At 34.2% G+C, this 5,469-nt stretch overlaps 1 long non-coding RNA gene across 3 annotated transcripts; it reads right to left on the bottom strand.

Annotated features, from left to right (window-relative positions):
- Positions 1-1,520: 1,520 nt before the first annotated feature.
- Positions 1,521-5,096, bottom strand: LOC111402674. Of its 3 annotated transcripts, XR_002704324.1 has the most exons (5): positions 5,035-5,096; positions 2,402-4,560; positions 2,187-2,324; positions 1,680-2,120; positions 1,541-1,579 (listed from the first exon to the last, which is right to left on the bottom strand). It is a non-coding gene; the product is annotated as an uncharacterized LOC111402674 (long non-coding RNA). The 3 variants fall into 3 exon arrangements; XR_002704325.1 differs by having other exon boundaries at positions 1,521-1,562; positions 2,402-5,070; XR_002704326.1 differs by having other exon boundaries at positions 2,402-5,070.
- Between the last annotated feature and the right edge of the window lie 373 nt (positions 5,097-5,469).

Below are 5,469 nucleotides of genomic sequence, written 5' to 3'. Positions count from 1 at the left end.
ATCTTGTTTTCTTTCTTCTTCATTAGAAGCATACACATCTCCTAAGAATTCTGTTCTTAAGATTTTTTCAAATCTTTTTAATATTTCCTGTATATTTTGTTCATTTAAAGTATTTCTATTATCTAATACCTCAGTTCTGTTTGTTCCATATTTTATCCTTCCTTTAATAATTTCTGGTAACTTTCTCCACCATTCAGAAATAATTCCTCTGAATGTATGTTCTATAAATCCAAAAGCTGTATATGTTTCCCATTTGTTAAATTGTATAGCTAAATATGTACTTTTTACCCATGTTTCAATAGCTTTATCTTTATCTACACAATCTAAATCTAACCATACTCCTGTTGTGTGGATTGGTTCATTATAAGATTTCATTGGATTTATCTCTTTTATGGATTGTTTTCTTACATTTCCAGTGTATCTTTTCTGTGTTTTTCTATATTGGTTAAGACCATCTTTAAGTGGTATTGTAGTACCATAAGGATAATCTTGTTCTTCATCACTACTGAATTCTACTTTTATATCATGACTTGAAGATGGATTAGTATTCATTTTTATATTTTCCATTATTTCAGTTAATTCTTCTAACTGTTTTTTATATTCTTCGTACTCTTCACCTGTAGATTCTAAGAATTTTTGTTCTATCTCTTCTACATTTGTAATCATATATTGTTTTTCTTCATGCTTTTTTCCTTTATTATTTTCTTTTTGTGTTATCCTAAAATCTTGGGGTGGATTAATTATAATCCTATCTTTTCCTCTAAGGTTTTTATCTAATAGGGCATTTCCTATTTGTAGATTATGTTCTAGATTCTCTAATCTTTTATGTATATCCCCAAAATTTTCATTTGTGGTATAAGGATAACTAGGTTTTTTATGTTTTTCCACTTTTTTCAAAAATTTTTCTATTATGTTTTCTTCATCTACTATATTCATCATAATTTTTGGTTCGTAACATGGCTCTGATACCATTTGGTCGGAGTGTGCAGCGGAGGGGTTAATATTTTTGAGCCAATTAGATTCTTCATAAGTATTTAAAATATCACAATAGAATTTATAAAATTCACTATTTTTTATTAATACTTTTTCTTGAATAATTATGTTTAATTTTTCAATTCTCCTTCTTAAATTAAGAATTAATTTATATATGTCTTTTTCCATTTTGATTGCTTCATTATCTATGGAATCATCTTTATTTTTTTAATTTTGGGTCTAAATATTCTATAAAGAAGTCTTTCAGATCTTCTTCCAAATAGGTTAATTCATTTTTTGTAGCGTTTTTTAGGTCAATAAAATTTTGTATAATATTTGGATCTTGATTTATTAAAAATTTATGATCTATATTTTCTTGAGGACTTATTTGAAGGTTTTTAGACATTGTAGTGGCTTTGGTTGCAATTTCTCTGTTAAGGGTATTTTTGGAAAATTGATTGTTTGGAGACTAGTTTTCAAATGTTTTTATTTCTTAGACTAATTTGGAAAATCTTCCTTCTATTTAGGCTATTAAACTATATTTCCTCCCCATTACTCCACCACCCCACTTCTTCCTGGTCTCATCATACCTGTCATTGAAATTAGCCTGTTGTGATAAAAGACGAAGAAAAGAACGTCCATAAATTTTTATTTTATGCAAAACATATCAAGAACAACTCAACATATTATACAAAGAGTACACTAACTTAATAGCTTCCAAGATCCTGCTGAAGTCCATCTTGTCTTCATTCTTAACTGAAGTTAAGCACTACATAGAAGCTGTCTTCTTATGGACAATCTGTAAGACGGCATAAACAAAACATTACAATGCTCTCCAAGCCCATATTACCATTTTGCATTTAGCAATGCAAAAGATAAAAAACAAAGTAAAAAAAAAAATCACCGAACTTCCACTCGCCTATGTTCCTGCGCCACCATTATACAGTAAATGTGAGTAGCAGGATTGCAACGATTGACCTAATGTGCACCACGGACATTACTGCATTAATACTGTCCATGCACATATTGAGTTAGAATGATTGAAAAATGCCCATACCCGCAGAACCGAGTACATTGTTCAAAGACGACGGAGGGGTCAAATTCATATCCAGTAATTGTTGGGTAAACACGTGAGTTCTAGTGTCGGCCTACATCAAAGAGCAAATTAAATTACTATTCAAAAAGCCACAATTATGTAAAATCAATATACTAACCAATAATAGGTGTGAATACGAGAACGACATTGATTGTGAATATTGTGTTTGTTGAAATGGTTGAATGTTGGGTGTAGCCTCATCTGTATTACTATCCCATGGTTTCGGTCTCTTTCCTTTGTTTAAATTTGAAGTTGCCTGCATGTACATTAAGATGAATTAAAATTTGGTAAAGGACTATGTTAGAATGGAAAAGATCATAGGCAAGTACACACCTTCGATTTCTTTGAAATCGACTCCAATTGGCTTTTTTTTTCGAAGTTTCCTTGGTGCACCTTTTCTTTTCGACGATTTTGGATCTAGTATGCTCGCATTTGCACTATTAAGCGAATCACAGCACTGGGATTCTAACTGAATATTATGTTGTCACACAAAATTGCTTTCACTGCTTGACTTGTTTAACCTCAAATCTTTCGCCTTGTTGTTTATCCAATCCATTACCTCACGTGTCCACACTTCATCATCTGTAGCAAGGTCTGCTACCTCTGTAAAAGCCTGACACATATCATTGTATCTCAATTGCTCTAGAGTACTAATCAAACCATTGTAGTTCACTATTACCCTAGTGAGTGCTCTACGTACATCTCTCCTCCATCTCCGTATTATATATCTCTTCGAAAGTAATGTGACATCATTGTGGATCAAAACTGTGATCGCGTGCCTACAAATTATGCTCCGAACTCGAACAAGTGGCAGTAGCAACTAATCTCACATCCATCTCTCCGAAAAGAAACGAAAATTATTCTTTTCTTCTGGTGCTCATTATACATAACATCCTCTCGTACCTCATATGCAGTCCCCGAACATCCCTCAGAAACAGATATGATGTCACAGTAAACCTTTCCCGTGAACTCATCTTGAACTTCCTTGAATTTGGACATAGTGTAAACTTATTGAAATAACTTCTCAATCTCAAAATTTGTAGCACAGGGAATATTTGCGTGAATGATTTAAAATTAGCCTGAAGTTTTTTCTCTACCTTCTTTCACAGAGCTCTTTTGTACTGTTCTACAAATTGGTTCAACGAGGTTTTCAAATGGACATATCCATCAAAAAAGGCATGCATACTCTCACTTCACTGCGCTATTGACATCCCCGCCCAAAAATTGGTATTCAAAAAACATGGCACCCGGAGACCTCTATTCTCATATAGACCCGACAACCAATTATTATCATGTCATTCAAACTCGTCGATCATCGACCACTAACCTTCTTCAAATTCTTGAACAAACTGAGAATCATATACTAGTTTGTGTATAGACGAGAATATCGATGCCTTATCAACGTGATAACCAAACTTCTCTGGCAACTTCTTCATAATGTGCAGCAAACACCATTCATGTCTTGTATTTGGAAAAACAATCTGAATTGCATTTTGCATTGCTTTGTCCTGATCAGTAATTATTCTATGCAAAGACCCATTTACACACTGAAGCCACGTCTTCAAAAGCCACTCAAAAATATCTGTATCCTCATTTGATAATAAACCACACCCAAGCAATATTGATTGTCCATGGTGATTCACTCCAATGAAGGGTGTGAAAGGCATGTCGAACTTATTAGTAAGATAAGTGGTGTCAAATGTGACGACATCACCGAACTCCTTGTATGCTTGTCTGCACCTATTTTCTGCCCAAAATACGTTTTTTAACCGTGACTCATCGTCTAGGTCCATGTTGAAATAAAATTCGGAGCACTATGCTTGCATCTTTGAAAAGTATATTTGTATAGTGGCGGCATCTCTTACTCCAAGTCGTAATCGTCTTACTTGTTCAACATAGTTCCGACAATCCTTTTCAAGGCATGTCATATTCTCATATTCGCCTGCTTCGACAACTGCGGAGTTGTACCTTTTGTGTAATGGAATTCCTACAATATCATTCACCTTGAGCTTACGCTTCACATTTGTAGTCAATTCTCTATTGCATCGATACAGCCTAGACTTTGAAGGACTTGTTTTATGATTGTGCTCGAAGTGGACTGTGTTAATTCTCCAATTTCCTTGAACACTTGAAGATGCCGAGATCCTTCCTTTACAGTTTGTCTGACATGTTGGCTGTGGCTTCAAAGAACCCTTTGTACTATAGCTTCTTCGACCTTTACGACTACAAGTGAAGGTCACCTATCTAAGAACTCCATCCTTACTCTTTTTAGAATATTTGTTCCTAACTGGAAAATCGACGTTATAAGCATATTTCTTGTACATCTCAAACATTTCTTTTTCATCCTTAAAGATCATACCCACCTTAGGAACGATCACACCATCCCCTTCTATCATTTCATTTTCGACAATGTTAACATTTTCCGCAACGTTATCCTCAGTAGACAACACCAAGAAGTCATCATGCATGTCGTCCATTTTTCACCACTACAACTAAAGAAATGCTAACGTTTAAGGAAACATAAACCAAATCCAATGAAATAGATAATAGAAAATTGGAAATGCACAACAATTTTGCTATGGGTATAGAAACTTGTGCATATTTATAGCATTGAATTCATGTCCATTTTTGGAGTCTCCCTACAGCCTCAAACTATTGTTTCCTCATGAATTCAAAATCACGTGTGAAATGTGAAAGTCGCAGTCAAGAAAATGCAAATCCACTGGAATCCCTCAATTAACAAAATTTATTCCATAGCATTGTCCATAAAGAAAGAAATTAATACACAACTCAGCAAGAAAATGAACCAAACAAACAGTAAGGTGGAGCATTATATTTGCCTTCAACATTATCTTTTTCCATGATTGGCCTAATAGATTAGGAGACTCAAAATGTAGCTTTTGATCTTTTACAAAATAATTCATTCCTTCAGTTCAAGCAATAAACTAAAATGGGGGGAAACAAACCTTGAAGAGGATTCAGGTGCACACTAGTAGCGATTAATGGAATTATTATCTCAATACTTCAACTATAGTTGCAAACAACGTAATTTTTCCAACCTATGAAGTAGAAATTGGAAATTAAAAAGTGCACCACACTAAAGAAAATGAGAAGAATGTGGCTCAAGTTGAAAATACATCGGAGGTTTAAGCTTTATGGCTAGGCAACGTGAATTCCGCCTGAAGACATTAGACTTATTTCTCGTGCAAAATGTGTTTTTTCTTCCTTCCCTCTATTCCCTCCACTTCTGTCATTTGGGTGTGAAAATGTGGGGAAAAATTGGGTCAAATGGGTTTCTGACCAAGTCCCTTATTTTAGTCCTTTTTTTTTTTTTTTTTTGCTTTTGGGTGGGCCACATACCTTTCATTTGAAATCGTTTAAGTTGCCTGTGAACCAAATGC

Source organism: Olea europaea, chromosome 10 (genome assembly GCF_002742605.1).
Source record: "Olea europaea var. sylvestris chromosome 10, O_europaea_v1, whole genome shotgun sequence".
Lineage (NCBI taxonomy): Eukaryota > Viridiplantae > Streptophyta > Magnoliopsida > Lamiales > Oleaceae > Olea > Olea europaea.
This window is presented reverse-complemented; position numbering and strand designations above follow the sequence as displayed.